This window comes from Phyllobates terribilis, unplaced genomic scaffold (genome assembly GCF_046119375.1).
Source record: "Phyllobates terribilis strain yellow unplaced genomic scaffold, ASM4611937v1 Scaffold_38__1_contigs__length_12584779, whole genome shotgun sequence".
In the NCBI taxonomy this organism is placed as follows: domain Eukaryota; kingdom Metazoa; phylum Chordata; class Amphibia; order Anura; family Dendrobatidae; genus Phyllobates; species Phyllobates terribilis.
This window is the reverse complement of record NW_027362798.1, coordinates 1,181,753-1,202,195: the sequence shown is the minus strand read 5'-3', so window position 1 is coordinate 1,202,195 and position 20,443 is coordinate 1,181,753. Positions and strand designations below refer to the sequence as shown.

At 46.6% G+C, this 20,443-nt stretch overlaps 3 non-coding genes and 1 pseudogene across 3 annotated transcripts; all 4 read left to right on the top strand.

Moving 5' to 3' along the window:
• The first annotated feature begins 5,865 nt into the window (after positions 1 to 5,865).
• LOC141183389 (U2 spliceosomal RNA) lies at positions 5,866 to 6,055 on the top strand. The gene has a single exon (XR_012258357.1). It is a non-coding gene; the product is annotated as a U2 spliceosomal RNA (small nuclear RNA).
• Positions 6,056 to 12,445: 6,390 nt separating this feature from the next.
• LOC141183298 (U2 spliceosomal RNA) lies at positions 12,446 to 12,630 on the top strand. Its single transcript, XR_012258288.1, has one exon. It is a non-coding gene; the product is annotated as a U2 spliceosomal RNA (small nuclear RNA).
• A 1,115-nt stretch (positions 12,631 to 13,745) lies between these two features.
• Positions 13,746 to 13,936, top strand: LOC141183407 (U2 spliceosomal RNA). The gene has a single exon (XR_012258372.1). It is a non-coding gene; the product is annotated as a U2 spliceosomal RNA (small nuclear RNA).
• A 1,115-nt stretch (positions 13,937 to 15,051) lies between these two features.
• On the top strand, positions 15,052 to 15,129 carry LOC141183494 (U2 spliceosomal RNA; annotated as a pseudogene).
• Positions 15,130 to 20,443: the final 5,314 nt, after the last annotated feature.

The following is a 20,443-nucleotide window of genomic DNA, read 5'->3' as shown; positions in this document are numbered from 1 at the left end:
CACAATATAATTGACCTTTCAGTATATTGTTGCACACACACCATCTATTTAGCAAATGCCCTTGTTATCAACAGCAGCCTTTTAAACTCACCTGAGCTAACAGGTATGTGCGCTGGTTACTCTGCTGCGCTTAAAATTTCTTTTTTGGTTTGCTACAATGCCTTTTCTGAAACGTTGTCTCCTTCTGCTGGAACACTGACTTCTTTCATTTAATGCCTGCAGACTATAAAAGAGAACCCAACCCAAAAAGTTTGGTTGATTAGTCTGTGGCATTCTGTTAAACTGTTGCTTATGGCGGTCTCTGTGAGCTTCTCAGCGACATTCAGCCAGCCAGGTATCCTGCCTGCAGTAGATGGAATGTGGCAATGGAACGCTGGCTGCGCGTGTCATAATAGGCTCTGAGCCTTTATATACCTGTGCACAGCAGCAGCCACCTTCAGTCTGCTGCTGGACAGCCAGCAGCAGCAGCAGCAGGAGAGGTATGTAATCAGGAGCCCTCCTGCTAAGGGTAGACAGCTGCTCGTTCCACCCCACCCCCCGCCTTAATTGGTTCTCCTCCCTTCCAACGGTGTTGAGGCGGGTGGGAACAGCAGGGGGTGAAGGTGCTGTGTTTAAAGAGGTGGAGTTATGCAGATCTAAAACGCGTGGATTGCAGCAGCAGCAAGCCGAAAAGTGCAGGCATGTAAGGGATCTAGAGGTTGACAACATGTCTTCTTAACGGGAGTCCAGGAGCTCATCTCCACAAATGGACTTTTCAGGATCCTTGGGTGGCTCCGTAGTTTGAAACCAATTCTGGTTATCGCTTCTCGGCCTTTTGGCACGATCTATCAGGTTTACCTGTGTGGTCTTGCCTGTGAGGTGCTCTTGGTACCCTTTCTCTCGGCCTGGGGGGATCGTTCCTTTTCGGAGGGACTTAACCCCCCTGCTGCTATTGGGAGGAAGGATTAGTCCGGGAGCAACGGGAAGGGATCCCATGAAGGCTTGCGCCTTTCAGAGAGAAGAGTCGGTACGTTCCTGAGTGAAGGATGCCGGCAACGCTCACATATTCATCGGGTGATGCCCGGATGCGGAACACCGTGAGGATTGAAGTTGGAGCAGGATCGAGGACGGAGAAGAATTTGGATTACATCTGCCATAGGATTCTGCTTGGAGTTCTGGAGTTTCGGCGGGAAGACATATTCTGCTTCCAGGACAATGAGTACAAGGGGACTTACACCATCACCTTCAAGAGCCAGGGATGCTGTCACCAACTCGTACAAAAGGTAAATGAGAAAAACTACTTGGATGAATTGGATGGACTAACCTTTTGTCTCTTGTATGCCTATGACGAGATCCCTATCGTGGTGCATTTCCCGAACCCCTTTGTGGAAGCTGCAGACATCTCGACCTACCTTATCCGTTATTGTGACGATCTGAGATACCTGGGCACTGTGAAGAACGCGGTAGGCTTCTGGTGCGGCAAGAGGAGGTAAATGGCCCGTCTAAAGAGGGACCCAAGCGGAGTGGGAGGAATGCTACACCCTCCCTCAACATTTGTGATCGGTAAGAGCAGAGGCTACTTATTTTACCCTGGAATGCCAGTATGTTGCAGGAACTGTGGACAAATGGGTCATACCCAAACGTCCTGCACAGGCAGGAAAGTAGACCGCTGCAATAATTGCAGCTGTTACGGACATTTAATGAAGGACTGTCCCGCTGGGAGGAAATGCAATCTTTGTGGTGAGGCGGGGCACATGTTCCGAGGATGCCCCAACAGGACCAGGACCAGGACCTACGCAGAAGCTGCATCTTCTGCAGCTGAGCCGATGCGCCCGCCGGTCTTCACTGGCGGGCCGGCGTCGGAGGGCGGTTCGAAGGGCGAGAAGGCTGGGATGGAGCAGGGAACCGGAGGCCCCTCTGGGGCGGCCCCTGCATTGAAGTCCCTTAACGATGGGCGGACCTCGCATGGACCGGAGCGGAGGGGTCCTCCTTCTGGGAGGGTATCCTCCGTGTCGATGGTTCCCGATACCGATCCTGTTGGGCTGGAGGGTGGTGCCCCTGTGCGGTTGGCTACAGGGGACCACGCAGCGATGGCCTCAGGATCTTCCAGGGCGATTAGCCAGCCAGATGAGGGGGCTTTGCTTCTAGGTGGCGAACATCAGGGAATCGGTGTTGGTGATCTTATCCTGATGGACCAGTCTCTCCCCCTGGAGGAGGTGGAGGAAGAGGAGGACTGCACCAGTGACCTAGTGGAGTCTGCCCCGAAAAAGAGACGGAATGTCGAAGCCCCAGTGTCTCCTGGAATGTGGCTGGGAACCGTGACCTACGAGGGGGCAACCGCCGGCTCACAGAATATCGAGTCGTTTGGGTCCTCTAGCCCGGATGTCCTGGAGCAATTTGACATACAGGGCTTTGAGTCAGGTGTCCTCATGGAAGATCCACCACCCTGACCTATGAATGCCGACATCAAGACTTGTCTCACTGAATGTGAGGTCATTAAAGAGCCCAGTTCGTAGGGCTGCTCTATTCAAGTATTTAGAAACCGCTGACTTTGACATTTGTTTATTACAGGAATGCGGGATACAACATGCACTAAATTATAATGACATCAAGACAGATTGGAGACTGGGGCCCTCCATCTGGTCTGGCTCCAATGACAACAAGTCAGCGGGGGTGGGCTTCCTCTGTCGTGGGAGAAATATTACTGTAAATGCTGTCACAGAAATAGTACCAGGCAGAGTGGTTTTAGTGCATTTTAAATTTAATGGTTTTACCCTACGTGTAATGAATATTTATGCTCCCCCTGATAAGCAAGAGAGAATTAATTTATTTGGGATATTGCCATTGTACTGTACTGGGTCATCTCCCCTGATCGTAGGGGGTGATTTTAATTGTCTTTGTGCTAGTGAACAACGAGCGGGGGGTGACCCTTTACGCAAATTGGATAAGTCATGTCATCTATTGAAAGATTTTATAACTGATTTTAAATTATGCGATGCGTGGAGGTCACTCCTGCCGACGGACCCTGGTTATACGTGGTCCGGAAGAGGGGTGTCCTCCAGGATCGATTTTATTTTCCTATCAGATGACTTTAACCCTGTAAAATGTGTTTTAACATCAAATATATTTTCTGACCATAAGGGCTTGGAGGTGCACCTAGAATACCGGGATGAACAGAGGGTCAACAGGGGCCTCTGGCGTCTAAGTACTTACCTGCTGGAGGACCCTCTGATTCGACAAGACTTTGGTAAAGCCTATCAAGCCTGGCGGCGACAAAAACCTTCTGATGCCCCTATGGTAACCTGGTGGGAAAATTTGAAAAAAAAAGTCAGAATGTTTTTTATAAAAGCAGGGAGACGTAAAGCTAGAGAGAAAAAAAGATGTTTTAGTGATCTTAACACCAAACTACAAACACTTTTTAAATTCAAAGAGCTAGGGGTGGAGGTGGGAGATGATATTGCTAGCCTAAAAACTGAAATTCAGAACTTCAGAACTGCATAGACACAAAGGGGAAAGAGATTATTTTTAACTCTAGAGTGCAGCACTTGGAGGAGGGGGAGAAGTGCTCTCGCTTCTTCTTCAAAAAAGTCATGGATAAAAGAGAAGTGATCACAAATCTAGAGGGTGAAACATCTATGCAGGGAATGTTGAATGCTACTTTTAACTTTTATAAGCATCTTTTTAGTAAAAAGTGTATAGATGAGTCCTTTTTATCTGATGCTCTTAATGATCTCGATTTTAAGTTAAATTTTACAGACCAGGAGTTTTTAGAACGCGATATTGTTTTAGAGGAATTATTTTATGTTTTTAAAAGTTTCTCTAAGGGTAAAGCACCTGGGTGTGACGGACTACCTGTAGAATTTTACCTTACTTTTTGGGACATTTTAAAAGAGGACCTTTTTATGCTTTTTAAAGAAGTTTTTATTTCTGAACAGTTGCCATTTTCGTGGAGGAGAGGAGTGGTGTCTTTGATATATAAAAAAGGTGATCGCAGTGCTCTAGCGAATTGGAGACCCATAACTCTCCTAAACGTTGATTACAAGGTACTTGCTAAGGTGGTTGCAAACCGGCTCAGGAATGTCATTGCCAAACTAATCCAGCCTGAGCAGGTTTGTAGTGTACCAGGCAGAAGTATTTCAGAGGTTTTAAACGTATTAAGGGATGTAATTTGGTATTCCAGAGACCGGGGTCAAAATGTAGCTCTTTTAGCCCTAGATTTTGAAAAAGCTTTCGATAGAGTCTCTCATAGATTTCTTTTTAGAGTTTTAAAAAGAATGGGTATCCCTAATATGCTTTTAAATTGTATTAAGATTTTATATAAAAATTGTTTTAGTCAAATTTCTCTTAATGGCTTTTTAACAGATGGAGTTCCCCTTGAGTCCGGAGTGAAGCAGGGATGCCCCTTGTCGCCCATCCTGTTCATCTGCGCCATGGAGCCCCTGCTGAGCGCAATAAGGAAAGACAAAGTGATTAGAGGGGTTCCTGTTCCTGGCGGAGGTGGCAGTGATGTGAGAGTCTTTGGCTACATGGATGACGTGACGGTTGTGTGCGTGGACCCTGCTTCCCTCCGGAGGGCGGTGTTGCGCATTGAATTTTTTTCCCAGGCATCCGGGTTTAAACTTAATTTAAATAAATCTGAATGTCTGACTTTGGGATCCTGGGACACCGCCCAACTCCCGCAGCTCACTATAAAACGAGACAATGTAAAAATTCTTGGAGTTGTTTTTAACGAGGAGAATGTGGGAACTCAAAGCTGGGAGAATGTCATAGAAAAAATGTCAAAGAAAATATCATTTTGGGGTTTGAGGTCCCTAACAATGGAGGGGAAAATTTTAATTATAAAATCAGTGTTGTTACCCCTCATACTGTATATAGCTATGGTGTACCCCCCCTCTGATGTTTTAATTAAAAAAATGACTAGGATGATCTTTATGTTTTTATGGAACTCCAAAATGGAAAAATTAAGGCGGGAAATAATGAGGAAGAATAAAATGAACGGCGGAAGGGATGTCCCCGACTTACATATTTATTTGTATTTAAATTATTTCTGCTTTTGTTTCAAACATTTTAATGGTAATAGTGCGCTAAGTTATTTTTTAAAATATACTTGTGGGATGATTTTTAAAAGATGGTTTAAGTTGTCGTTGAATTCCCCTGTTTTACTATGCCCCCCCAAACACCATCAATCTTAGAAAAGACTGTTCGATTTTATAGCCTTGGTGATTTTAATATGGACATTTTTAAAGACCGCAAGAAGCTTTTATCTTTTCTGAGGAGGAATGAAGATGTGACCCCCATAGTAAATTTCTCAGAAGAGAGATCGAAGCAAGTTTGGAAGAATGTCTTCGGGAAATTCTTAGCAAATGGACATAAGGACATCGCATGGATGGTGGTCCACCAGTGCCTCCCCACCAGAGAGTTTCAACACAGGAGAGGCCTGGTGGCCAGAGCAAAATGCCCCAGAGACTCATGTGTTAATGACGAAACCACCTTGCACCTTATGTGGAATTGCCCATTTGCACAGGAACTTTGGCACAAAGTTGGGATTCTTTTAAAATGGACTTGCGGTTTAAGAGATTTTAACCATGAATATGTTTTATATGGCCTTTTTAAATGTCCGACCCCTCAACAGTATTGTATATGTTGGTGTATGATTAACTGTTTTAAAGACGCCCTTTGGAAGGCACGCAATATTTTACTTTTTAAACGTGATGCTATTTCTGTGAAGGATTGTCTTAAAATTGCTTTTAGTCAGATGTATATTTATTACTTGAGGGATGTCAAATGTATTGGGAGAAGGGATGCCAATCGTATATGGGGTTTTTATGGGTGGAATTCTGTGTTTTATTAATGTATTGTTTGTGTTGCTGTTTTTGATTGTAAACCATCTTTTACGCACATAATAAAATATGTTGAAACCTGATCTGTTCTTATCAGTTTAATATCTGATACGTCCCCTATCTGGGGACCATATATTAAATGGATTTTTAGAACAGGGAGATGGAAAAAGAGCTTGCTCTGTCCACTCCACGCATTGACCTGGTATTGCAGTATCTCCAGGACCGGTGCACCCCTTCTTTAATGCAGTTTCTAAAATCAGAAAGAATTGAATTCAATGTTTTTTGTTCATTTTGCTTGTTTGTCGGATTTTGGGATGGACTCTTTGGCTTTGCTTTTCTTCTCCTCATTGGATTTTTCATGTTCAAAGTTGCAGAAGCCAGATTACAAGCTCATTTTGGTTCAACTTCAGCAACTGTGCATTGCATTGCCATGTAATGTGATGCAATGCTATCTTTCTAGCTCTCCCTTTTTACTTCCTTTTGGATAAACAGACATATTAGGCAAGCATTTTGGAGCTTTCACCTAAATAACTACAGGTGGTGAGATAAGCTGCACAATATAATTGACCTTTCAGTATATTGTTGCACACACACCATCTATTTAGCAAATGCCCTTGTTATCAACAGCAGCCTTTTAAACTCACCTGAGCTAACAGGTATGTGCGCTGGTTACTCTGCTGCGCTTAAAATTTCTTTTTTGGTTTGCTACAATGCCTTTTCTGAAACGTTGTCTCCTTCTGCTGGAACACTGACTTCTTTCATTTAATGCCTGCAGACTATAAAAGAGAACCCAACCCAAAAAGTTTGGTTGATTAGTCTGTGGCATTCTGTTAAACTGTTGCTTATGGCGGTCTCTGTGAGCTTCTCAGCGACATTCAGCCAGCCAGGTATCCTGCCTGCAGTAGATGGAATGTGGCAATGGAACGCTGGCTGCGCGTGTCATAATAGGCTCTGAGCCTTTATATACCTGTGCACAGCAGCAGCCACCTTCAGTCTGCTGCTGGACAGCCAGCAGCAGCAGCAGCAGGAGAGGTATGTAATCAGGAGCCCTCCTGCTAAGGGTAGACAGCTGCTCGTTCCACCCCACCCCCCGCCTTAATTGGTTCTCCTCCCTTCCAACGGTGTTGAGGCGGGTGGGAACAGCAGGGGGTGAAGGTGCTGTGTTTAAAGAGGTGGAGTTATGCAGATCTAAAACGCGTGGATTGCAGCAGCAGCAAGCCGAAAAGTGCAGGCATGTAAGGGATCTAGAGGTTGACAACATGTCTTCTTAACGGGAGTCCAGGAGCTCATCTCCACAAATGGACTTTTCAGGATCCTTGGGTGGCTCCGTAGTTTGAAACCAATTCTGGTTATCGCTTCTCGGCCTTTTGGCTAAGATCAAGTGCTTTATTGCAGGAGATTGTGGTTGAAGGGCACTCGGGTACCCCTCTCCTTGGCCTGGCAGGATCGTCCACTTTGGTGGACTTAACCTGCTTGCTGCTATTAGGGAGAGGGCTTAGTCCCAGGGTAACGAGTTGCGATCCCCCAGCTTCCAGGTGTTTTTCGCTGCAAGAACACTGGGAGCGCAGATTGCAAGCGGCTGCAATTTGCAACCTTGTTGCGTTTTTCCATGGAGGTTGACCCTAACCTCGTGCCTCTTTATGCAAGGCTAAAAAACTCTATCCGAGTTCACTTCACGGCGGGTGGCTCGGATATGAGGAAATTAGGGTATGTAGTCCAGGACGTGCTCAGGAACCTTCTTGGCGTACAAAGGAATGAAATTCTCTCCATCCAGGATTATCCCAGAAGAGGTGACTATGACATCACATTCACCGGAGAAGGTATTTTTAGAGATGTACTAGAAAAGTTAAAAAAAGTTGAAAATAGTCCTGTTTTGAAAGGGATACAAATTGTTGAGCACGTCCTGGATGAGGTAAGACTGGTTATTGTAAAAATATTTTCGCCCTTTGTTTCTGCTCCAGAAGTAATGTCATTTCTAGCAATTTATTTTAAAAGTGTTAAATGTATTGGGAAGATATTAAACGAATATAACATATGGACATCTAAGTGGAAATTCCTTGTGAAGTGTACAAGAGATCCAAATACACCAGGTGGTATACGGCTCCCCCCTGCCCGTTTCAAAATTGGGCAAACAAATGGGGATTTCTTCTTTTCTGGGATGCCAGTATATTGCAGAAATTGTGGGCGCTATGGTCATTCAAAAGAAAACTGTCATGTATCATGTAGAAATTGTGCTAGTGAAGAACATGAGACAAAAGAATGCCCTAAGGAAAAGAAATGCAGTTTTTGCCAGACTCCAGGTCACTTTTATTTTTCTTGCCCTCACAGATTTCGGGAAGATGAGCAAAAGGGGAAGTCCAAGACGTTCGACCAAGGACCAAAAGATCAGACCACCCCTCAGGAGGAGGAACAACAACCTGGAGCCTCTGGAGACAATAAGGGCGTACCAAATAGTGAAGTGTCTCCAGAGTCTATGACAGGTAAAATACCAAATCCCAAAACCTGGCTGCAGGACCTGCGGGAGTCCAAAAGGAGGGCTGAGAAGGAGCAGAAGGGCACTACTGGTAAGGTCAAAAGGGACCGGCAAAAGGCCGACACAGAAGCCCATGCCCAGTCTGGGTCTCCTAGTGCTGAGGGCGCTGAGTGGATAAAGGTGGGTCCTAAGAAAAAGAAAAAGGGTGGTTCGGAGGAGGCAGCAGGAGGTGAACAGATGGACACTTCTCCAGAAGGGGACGTGGACGCTGGACCCTCAGGGGTTTCGGTCTCCGCTGCTACAGGTGGGGACCGGGATCTTGCTGCCTCTGAAGAGTCAGAGGCTCTGCCTTGTGCGCAACCTCCTCCTATAGGACGACCTTCTACAGGTCAAACAGGGGCGGCGGAACCCCTCGGGGACCCACCTGATGAGGAACTGCATGGCCAGCCAATGGAGACCCAGCGGGTTCTGCCAGCCAGCCCTCCGAGCTATGCCAGTGTAGCGTCGGGTTTATATAAATGTGGTAATCTTTCCTCCTCCACGGAGACTCTCGTGACGATACTATCAGATGAGGAGGGAGGCGCAAGCCCAGTGGTCTGATCAGGTTCATCGGACAGGTAAATCCGTTGCTCTTAGTTACCTAAGTAAAATTTCTACATTTTCTAATGATGGCTGAACTCAAAGGTATTTCCCTCAACGTGAGAGGCATAAAATCTAACACGAGAAGAACTGCTCTTTTTAATTTTTTTACGTGTTTTACTGCATCTGTATTTTTTCTGCAAGAATGTAATATCCCACATGAAATGTCATATCAAAAATATAAAGATGAGTGGAAGTGTGGGCCATCTGTCTGGTCCGGATCGAATGCTGCAGGATCAGCGGGTGTAGCCATACTTTTTAAAGGGAACGTTTTAATTGATTTTATTCAGGAAATTTTACCAGGTCGTATTTTATTAGTGAAAGCTTTTATTGATGGTATTAGATGGCAGTTTTTAAATTTTTATGGATCCCCAGAGAAAAATGAAAGAGCCGAAATGCTTGATCTTTTACCATTATTTATTAATAACTCTGAACCTTTTATCTTAGCAGGGGATTTTAATTGTGTTTTAAAAGGTGAAAACCGGCGCTCCAGCTCTGTAAGCAGGAACTACGATAAAACCTCAGGTATGCTACATGATATAGTCAAAGATGCTAAATTGATAGACATATATAAAGAGTGTCATAGTGACAGCACAGAGGACGCCGGTTTCACTTGGAGCAATTCTAATTGTAGCTCTAGGATTGATTTTATTTTTGGTTCAGATAAAACAATACCTGCCAAATGTGAAGTTTTAACTAATATATTTTCAGACCATAAACTTTTATCCTTTACCATAAAAGTAAATGACAACAAAAAATGTGGTAAGAAAAGCTGGAAAATGAACGTATCCCTTTTAACCGACTCGCAGATTTTATCAGATTTTATTGAGTTTTATAGGAAATGTAGAAAAGGGAAAAAAACAAGTGAGACTATGAGTGTATGGTGGGATAGAATGAAAGTAAAAATAAAAGACTTTTTTATTAAAAAGAGTATATGTAGAGCCAAAGAAAAATATGAAGAATATAGAATTTTAAATACCCGCCTACAAACATTATTTAAGCTCAGAGACAATGGGATAGATGTACAAGTTGATATTTCAAACTTAAAAGAAGAGATTTCAAAATGGCTAGAACAAAAAGGAAAAGAGATAATTTTTCGTTCTAGAGTACAACATATAGAAGAAAATGAAAAGTGTTCCAGATATTTTTTTAGGAAAAATAAAAAAGAAAAAGTGATAATTGACCATATAGATGGTGAGAATAATCTAAAAAATATGCTGGGTAAAGTTGAGGTTTTTTTTTCTAATCTTTTTAATGGAAAAAATATAGATAATAAATTAATGGATGATTCGCTGCAAGGACTAACAGCTGTTTTAGATCCCGCATCCCAAGAGTTTTTATCCCAAGTTTTAACGGAACAAGAAGTGTTAAAAACTATTAAAAGTTTTAAAACTGGAAAGGTCCCTGGTCCTGATGGCATCCCAATAGAATTTTATGTATGTTTTTATGATATTTTAAAAGATGATTTGTTTTATTTGTTTACTGAGGTTTTTAATAATAAGGTTTTATTAAATTCCTGGAAGAAAGGTGAAGTCTCCCTCCTATACAAAAAAGGCGATAAATCAAAATTAGAAAACTGGAGACCAATAACACTTTTAAATTGTGACTATAAAATAATGGCTAAAATTTGTGCAAATCGTCTAAAAGAAGTCATCAGCAAAGTTATTCATTCTAATCAAGTGTGTGGGGTGCCGGGGCGCAGTATATGGGACAATCTGAATTTAGTGAAAGACTGTATTGAGGATGTGAAAGACAGAAAGGGGAAAATGGCGATTTTATCTATTGATTTTGAAAAAGCATTTGACCGTGTCTCACACTTTTATCTTTTTAAAGTTTTAGAGAAAATGGGCATACCAGAAGGGTTTTTACTATCGCTTAAAGCATTTTACAAGGATTGTACAAGTAAGATTTTAGTGAATGGTTTTAAGACACAAGAGGTATTTTTACGGTCAGGGGTGAAACAGGGATGCCCTCTGTCCCCCCTACTGTTTATCTGTGCACTGGAACCAATGTTATGTGCAATACGCCAAAATAAACAGATATGCGGTGTCCCTCTGCCTGGAAGCGGTGGTTTGGAGGCCAAGGTTGTAGGCTACATGGATGACGTGGCGGTCTTGTGTACAGATGCACCATCACTTACGGCCACTCTCCATCAAGTGCAATCCTTTTGCCTAGCTTCTGGTTTTAAAATCAATTTTAATAAGTGTAACATTTTAAGTGTTGGGGGGATGATTTTACGTGATGTACCAATTAATGTCTCCGAATCCATTTCCATTTTAGGTATATCATTCACTGAAAATAATGATGGTTATAATAGTTGGGAAACAGTTACACAGAAAGTAAATACGAAAATATGTATGTGGAACATGAGGAGACTTACAATGGAGGGTAAAGTATTGGTTTTAAAGATGGTGATTTTACCTCTTTTATTGTATCTTAGCATGGTTTTCCCCCCGCCTGTTAATGTTTTAAAAAAGATAACCAAAACCTGTTTTACCTTCTTTTGGAACTCAAAAATGGAAAAGCTGAAAAGAGAAATCGTGATGAAATCAAAAGTAAAAGGTGGTAAAGATTTTCCAGATTTTAATAGGTTTCTTTTAATCCATCTGTTCGTTTACTGTTTTAATGCCCTTTTTAAGAATCACTATTGGTCCTTTTTTATGCGTTTTAATACAGGATTTTTTATGAGAAAGTTTGGATGGTATGAAGTTAATATATCTGTGCCCCATGCTTTTAATTTGTCGACGCATTATGAGATTTTAAGGAAAATAGTGTCCGATTTTAATTTAGGGACTAAGAAAATAGAGGAATTAAGAAATAGTAAGAAACTAATTAAAGAAATACGTAAAAGTGAGGAAATATGTAATGTTGACAGATATGATGATGACAAATCTATGTCTATCTGGAAAATGATTAACGTTTTTTATCTTTTTAATGAACAGAGAGATCTGGCTTGGAGTTGCATGCACCGCTGTCTTCCTTGCCGGGCATTCCAATACAGAAGAGGATTTGTGAGGTCTGCCATCTGCCCAAGAGCCGGATGCCAAGACGAGGAAACGGTGGAACATCTATTATGGACATGTAATTTTGCAAAGGATTTCTGGAGAAGACTGCTCCCCCTACTGGAAAGGGTGGCAGACCTCAAGGACTTTACATATAAAACTGTGCTATACGGACTTATGGAATGCCCCACAATGGACCAGTACACAATGGCTTGGAAGACAGTGAACTGCGCCAAGTCATCTCTCTGGAAAGCGCGCAACATTGCTATTTTTAAACAAGATGTTTTATCAGTGAATGATGTTTTAAGTTTATGTTTATGTGAAATGTATACTTATTATTTAATTGACAAAAAGAAGAATGTACATATTTCCAAAAAATGGCTTGTTGACCAATGGAACCTAATTATTTAAAATCTTTGTATTTTTTTGTTTTGTAAATTTCATTTGTCTTTTAACGTTTGGTATTTGTGTAATTATGCTTGTAATTTGTTAAAGTTTTAATAAACGGTTTTATCCCTCTGCAGGGGATAGCCAAATTAAAAAATCTGTTCTTATCAGTTTAACATCTGATACGTCCCCTATCTGGGGACCATATATTAAATGGATTTTTAGAACAGGGAGATGGAAAAAGAGCTTGCTCTGTCCACTCCACGCATTGACCTGGTATTGCAGTATCTCCAGGACCGGTGCACCCCTTCTTTAATGCAGTTTCTAAAATCAGAAAGAATTGAATTCAATGTTTTTTGTTCATTTTGCTTGTTTGTCGGATTTTGGGATGGACTCTTTGGCTTTGCTTTTCTTCTCCTCATTGGATTTTTCATGTTCAAAGTTGCAGAAGCCAGATTACAAGCTCATTTTGGTTCAACTTCAGCAACTGTGCATTGCATTGCCATGTAATGTGATGCAATGCTATCTTTCTAGCTCTCCCTTTTTACTTCCTTTTGGATAAACAGACATATTAGGCAAGCATTTTGGAGCTTTCACCTAAATAACTACAGGTGGTGAGATAAGCTGCACAATATAATTGACCTTTCAGTATATTGTTGCACACACACCATCTATTTAGCAAATGCCCTTGTTATCAACAGCAGCCTTTTAAACTCACCTGAGCTAACAGGTATGTGCGCTGGTTACTCTGCTGCGCTTAAAATTTCTTTTTTGGTCTGCTACAATGCCTTTTCTGAAACGTTGTCTCCTTCTGCTGGAACACTGACTTCTTTCATTTAATGCCTGCAGACTATAAAAGAGAACCCAACCCAAAAAGTTTGGTTGATTAGTCTGTGGCATTCTGTTAAACTGTTGCTTATGGCGGTCTCTGTGAGCTTCTCAGCGACATTCAGCCAGCCAGGTATCCTGCCTGCAGTAGATGGAATGTGGCAATGGAACGCTGGCTGCGCGTGTCATAATAGGCTCTGAGCCTTTATATACCTGTGCACAGCAGCAGCCACCTTCAGTCTGCTGCTGGACAGCCAGCAGCAGCAGCAGCAGGAGAGGTATGTAATCAGGAGCCCTCCTGCTAAGGGTAGACAGCTGCTCGTTCCACCCCACCCCCCGCCTTAATTGGTTCTCCTCCCTTCCAATGGTGTTGAGGCGGGTGGAAACAGCAGGGGGTGAAGGTGCTGTGTTTAAAGAGGTGGAGTTAGGCAGATCTAAAACGCGTGGATTGCAGCAGCAGCAAGCCGAAAAGTGCAGGCATGTAAGGGATCTAGAGGTTGACAACATGTCTTCTTAACGGGAGTCCAGGAGCTCATCTCCACAAATGGACTTTTCAGGATCCTTGGGTGGCTCCGTAGTTTGAAACCAATTCTGGTTATCGCTTCTCGGCCTTTTGGCTAAGATCAAGTGTAGTATCTGTTCTTATCAGTTTAATATCTGATACGTCCCCTATCTGGGGACCATATATTAAATGGATTTTTAGAACAGGGAGATGGAAAAAGAGCTTGCTCTGTCCACTCCACGCATTGACCTGGTATTGCAGTATCTCCAGGACCGGTGCACCCCTTCTTTAATGCAGTTTCTAAAATCAGAAAGAATTGAATTCAATGTTTTTTGTTCATTTTGCTTGTTTGTCGGATTTTGGGATGGACTCTTTGGCTTTGCTTTTCTTCTCCTCATTGGATTTTTCATGTTCAAAGTTGCAGAAGCCAGATTACAAGCTCATTTTGGTTCAACTTCAGCAACTGTGCATTGCATTGCCATGTAATGTGATGCAATGCTATCTTTCTAGCTCTCCCTTTTTACTTCCTTTTGGATAAACAGACATATTAGGCAAGCATTTTGGAGCTTTCACCTAAATAACTACAGGTGGTGAGATAAGCTGCACAATATAATTGACCTTTCAGTATATTGTTGCACACACACCATCTATTTAGCAAATGCCCTTGTTATCAACAGCAGCCTTTTAAACTCACCTGAGCTAACAGGTATGTGCGCTGGTTACTCTGCTGCGCTTAAAATTTCTTTTTTGGTTTGCTACAATGCCTTTTCTGAAACGTTGTCTCCCTCTGCTGGAACACTGACTTCTTTCATTTAATGCCTGCAGACTATAAAAGAGAACCCAACCCAAAAAGTTTGGTTGATTAGTCTGTGGCATTCTGTTAAACTGTTGCTTATGGCGGTCTCTGTGAGCTTCTCAGCGACATTCAGCCAGCCAGGTATCCTGCCTGCAGTAGATGGAATGTGGCAATGGAATGCTGGCTGCGCGTGTCATAATAGGCTCTGAGCCTTTATATACCTGTGCACAGCAGCAGCCACCTTCAGTCTGCTGCTGGACAGCCAGCAGCAGCAGCAGCAGGAGAGGTATGTAATCAGGAGCCCTCCTGCTAAGGGTAGACAGCTGCTCGTTCCACCCCACCCCCCGCCTTAATTGGTTCTCCTCCCTTCCAACGGTGTTGAGGCGGGTGGGAACAGCAGGGGGTGAAGGTGCTGTGTTTAAAGAGGTGGAGTTATGCAGATCTAAAACGCGTGGATTGCAGCAGCAGCAAGCCGAAAAGTGCAGGCATGTAAGGGATCTAGAGGTTGACAACATGTCTTCTTAACGGGAGTCCAGGAGCTCATCTCCACAAATGGACTTTTCAGGATCCTTGGGTGGCTCCGTAGTTTGAAACCAATTCTGGTTATCGCTTCTCGGCCTTTTGGCTAAGATCAAGTGTAGTATCTGTTCTTTTAAGAACACAAGAGCTACGATCTACACTTGACGAGAGCGATCGAACTCGGAAGGAGAAGAGCTTCGGATCCCAGCTGACATCGGAGAACGAAGGCGGATATCGGTGGGAGGAAGAAGCTCTAAAGAATCCAGAAGAAGACGAAGACTCGGAGAAGAATCGGGCTGTCCTGTGGAATCTTCGAGGAAGAAAATCATCGAGACAAAGACCTTTCGGGGAATTTGTCCAGAACACGACGGGAGAAGAATCTGCATAGCTCCACCCATTCCGGGAAGAGTTCCAGATCCAGCTCCAAGAAGTAACTGCAGGAGGAAAGCCATGGCAAGCGCTGCGAGGAAGGCCGAAAAGAAGAGCCTGGAGCTGGGGACAGCCAGGAGGGCCCAGCCAGGAGCCGATTCTGACCCCAAGGACTCTGCCTCCACGACTGGCCAGCAGAAGGGACCCCAGAAGCCCCGCCACGAAGCTCCAGCCCTGGAGCCATGGATGCGGCAGACGGTGGCCCTGAAGCTGAAGGAAGTGGATGGGAGGGTGCCGGACATGTCCTCGGACGTGTTCTGCCAGAAGATGCTGCTGGATCGAGGCTTCTCCAGGTCGGACACCCTCAGCATCCAGACCTTCTTGACGGGGATCTTCTTCGTCACCTTCGCCACTGTGAACACCTGCAGGAGGTTCTGGGAAATGGTAAGCGCAAAAGGACCGGATAATTCTTTCTCTGCCTTTACAGGTAGCTGCCCTATCCAGAGGGATGAAAGGAGGATCACGGTCTCCATGCGCAACCCGCACACCCCAGGCCAAGACATCTGTACCTTCCTGAGACGCTTCTGTTTGGTTGTGAAGGAACCCTCTCACATCCTGAATGGACTCGGCTTCTGGACAGGTAAGTGGTCGGTGACCGTTAGACTTCACAGGGACCTGGCGTACTCAGACGGACTTCGGCACCTGCCCCCGACATTCTCCCTGGGCAACTCCTACGGCCTCATCTATTACCCGGACATGCCGCGGAACTGCAGGAGATGCGGCAAGAACGGCCACGAGATGAAGGACTGCAAGGAGGATGCCTGCAGGATTTGTCGAGTGACGGGACACAGCTCGAAGGACTGCCCGAAGAAGACGTCCTGCAACCTGTGTGGGCTGGCGGCTCATCTGTACAAGGATTGCCCCAGGCGTGAGAGATCCTGGGCATCGGTGGTTGCGACGACCCCAGCTACGGAGGACAAGGCCCCGACGACCAGGCCTGTGAAGGTCAAGGACGCGACGACCAAGGCCCCAGCGGCCAAGGCCGAGACGACCAAGGCCAAAGCGGTCAAGGAGTCGGTGGCCAAAGCCCCAGCGACGGTCCCAGCAGCTCCGAAGCAGAAGAAAAAGTCAAAGGAGGGTAAGAGTTCTGTCACCCCTCTCTCGATCCCTCCCCCTGCCACCCCCGTCCAATCCCCCCCCACCCCGGCCACCCCTGCTGAGGATTCCACTTCCTCTTCCTCCTTCCCCTACTCCTCAGCAGGTGTCCTTTCCCCTGCCCCGGCAGCCACTCTCCCTCCCCAGACCATGGTAGCGGTGGAATTAACCTTTCCTCCACCCGCCGCTATCTATTCCGAGGAGGATTTCCCCTTCTTGTCTCCCCAGTTCCAACCCGGGGAAAGAGGAAGGTGGAGGACAGCCCTGCTACTGAATCCTCCAAAAAGAAGATTCTGGATTTCGTAGGCGAAAAGGAGGATACCCTCCCTGAGCCAGAAGAGATGGAGCACATGGTTGAGACCCTGGTGGCCGAGCCAGAAGAGGAGGAACTGGTGGTCGCCGAGATCGAGGCCGCGCTGCTTGACCAGATGGAGGAAGAGGGCCTGCTGGTGATCCCGTCACCAGCAGTCAACACCGACGAGGGACCACCCGACCGGAGTGGTAACTAAGGTGTATTGCCTGCGCTAACTTTTTCTTTTTTCCCTACATGATGGCTAATATTAACTTATTTTCCATTAATGTCAGGAGCATCAAGGACAAGTTCAGACGTCAGACTATTTATGCCTTCCTTACTTCCCAGTTGTGTGATGTTTATATGTTGCAGGAATGTTCCCTTCCCTCCTCTAGGTCCTTCAAACATCTGGCCAGGGAGTGGTCCCACGGTCCATCCTACTGGTCCGGTGGGGGTGACTGCAAGTCTGCGGGGGTCGCAATTCTGATCAGGGGGGGCGCATTCATGCTTGAGTCCGTCCAGGAGCTCATCTGCGGCAGGGCTCTTGTTGTAGATGGCAACTGGGCGGGAGAACCTGTCAGGTTCATCAACGTGTATGCGTCCCCACTGAAGAATGAGCGTTTGGAGCTTTTCCAGACCCTGCGGCTTCAGCTTGCCACCACCAGGACCTTAGTGATGGCCGGGGATTTCAACTGCCCCATCGAGGAGGACGGTCGTAGTTCTGGCACATCTGCCAAGTTGGACATCACGTCCAAGCTGCTCATCGAGATGGTAACCGAGGCCTCTCTTCAGGACGTGGTGGGCTCCATGGGGAGAGGCTCCACGAACTATTCGTGGAGCCGACCCGATGGCTCACTCCGCTCCAGGATTGACTTTGTGTTCACCTCTCGGGCAGTCAGGCAGAGTAGGCACTCGATGGTCTCCTGCTTCTTCTCCGACCACAGAGCCATTCACTTACAAGGTGTCCTCGGCGACGGTTTTCCGTCCGGCCCCGGCTCCTGGAAGCTGAATTGTGCTCTGCTGGCTCAGGATGAAGTCGTGGAGGAGCTGAGAGCAGCCTACGCAATGTGGCAGTCCTACAAGGGTAGCTTCCAAACAGTCTCTGATTGGTGGGAATATGTTAAACTTGAGTTTCGCTGTTTCTTTCAGGCCAAGGGTCGACAACAGGCGTGTGAGAAGAGGAGGGACTTCAGAGGGCTGCAGCGCGAGCTGCGGTCGCTGCAGGACCTTCTTCACTGCGGCTGGGACGTGAGGGAGGAGCTGGAGGAGACCAAGAAGAGCCTGAAAAGGCACTTTGAGGAGGAGTCCAAGCGAATCATCTTCCGTTCCAAAGTGGAGAATCTGGAGAAGGGTGAGAAATGTAACTCATTCTTTTTCAGGAAACTTCATGCCGGTCACACGCCCCTGAACGAGCTGCGAGACGAGAGCGGAAACATGCGACGTGGGAAGGAGGACGTGATGAGGGTCGTCAGCGACTTCTACAGCGAACTCTACTCCCACAAGACTACCGACCCCGACGCTGCTGATAAGTTCCTGTCAGGTATCACTAACCATCTTGATCCTGCAGGCACGGCAGCCTTGGACAAACCTCTGATGGTGGGCGAATTGCTCTCTGCCGCTAAATCCTTTAGGACCGGCAGGACCCCGGGCAGTGATGGTCTTCCAGCGGAGCTCTATGTAGCGCTGGGAGACCTCATCTGTCCGGACCTGTTGGACCTGTACGAGGAGATGGTGGTGGAGGGTAGAATGCCTCCATCTTTGAGGGAAGGAATGGTCACGATCCTGTACAAGCGGAAGGGAGAGAGGTGCGACCTGAGGAATTGGCGTCCCATCACTCTGCTCAACGTGGACTACAAGATCCTGGCCAAGACGATGGCGACACGACTTAAGACGGTCATCGGACGGATCATCCACCCGGACCAGACCTGCGGCATCCCTGGACGTCGCATCGCAGACAGCCTCGCTCTCGTGCGGGACACGGTCGAGTACATCAAAGTCCGCCGCGCACACGCGGCCCTGGTCTCCTTGGATCAGGAGAAGGCCTTCGACCGGGTTTCCCACGAGTTCATGGGCCGAGCTCTGCACCGGTTAGGTTTGGGTAACATGTTTTGTTCGTATGTCCGTCTGATGTATTTTGATATCCACAGCTCGGTGTTGGTGAACGGCTGGAAGACTGACCCCTTCCCTGTCCTCTCTGGGGTCAGACAAGGCTGCCCTCTATCACCTCTTCTTTTTGTTTGTGTTATAGAACTCTTCGCAGAGGCTATCCGGCAGAATGGAGAGATCAGAGGGATCACCGCACCGGGTCCGGGACGACACGAGGTCAAGTGCTCGCTCTACATGGACGACGTCACCGTCTTCTGCGCTGATCGTGGTTCAGTCGACGCCCTCGTCCAGACGTGTGAGAGGTTCGGCCGGGCTTCAGGGGCCAAAGTCAACTGCAGGAAGTCGGAAGCCATGCTCTTCGGGGATTGGCAGCCGGCCTCCTCCGCCCCCTTCCCCTTCAACATTCAACCGGATTTCCTCAAGGTGCTGGGAGTCTGGTTCGGGAAGGAAGGAGCGGCCCTCAAGTCCTGGCAAGAACGCTTGGCCAAGGTGAAGCAACGGATCGGACTCTGGAGCCTCAGACACCTCACTTGTGAGGGTAAGGCACTCATCCTGCGTAATGAGGTCCTGCCCGTCTTGCAGTACACGGCGCAGGCCTGGCCCCCACACGTCACTGTGTGCAGGGCCATTACCAGGACAGTGTTTCACTTTGTCTGGGGATCCAAGATGGACAGAGTCAGGCGGGCCGTCATGTACAAGGAGCCTCGCAAGGGTGGGAAGGGCGTTCCAGATATCCCCACCCTCCTGCGATCCTCTTTTGTGTGTGATTGTGTCCGCCGGACTTTGCAAGTCAAGAATGGCTCCGCGGGCAGGTCCATGTCTCGCTTCTTCCTGCTTCCTCTTTGGAGGCGACTCGGCTGGGACAAGTGGGACAGCTCCTTCCCCTACAACTGGACGACGCCATGGTTCTACGGAGACGTCGTTCGATTTGTGGGGGAGCATCAACTGGAGGGACTCAAGCCCGACTTGTGGAAGCCCAAAACTATCCACAAGCTAATCAGAGCCAAGGATGACGTGGAGAACATCACAGGACTTCACCAGGACACGCTGGAGACTGTGTGGACAAATGTGTCGTCTGACAGGCTGACCAACGGGCACAAGGACTTGTCGTGGATGGCGATTCAGGGCGGACTGCCCGTCCGGTCATTCATGCATGCCCGGAACCTGTGCAAGACCCGGTACTGCCCAAGGTGCCCCTTCGTGGAGGAAACATCTTTGCACACTTTTTGGGACTGCGGATTTGCACAGCGCCTATTGACTGCACTTGAGGACGACCTGAGGAACTCTGTCCCCAGGGCGAGCCTATCGCACCATTCTGTGCTTTACGGACTCTTCCCTGGGGTTCATACCGTCGGAGCCATCCAGGAGGCTTGGCGCCTTATGAACTGCTTCAAGGATGCCGTTTGGGTCGCCAGGAACCGGCTCATCTTGAGGAGGGAGAGGATGTCCATCCAGGACTGCCGCAGGCTGATCCACAGCCTGCTCAGAGACTATTCCATCATGGACGGTCCGGAGGACGAGGACGAGGACTAAACCCCTCCTCCCCCTCTCCCCTT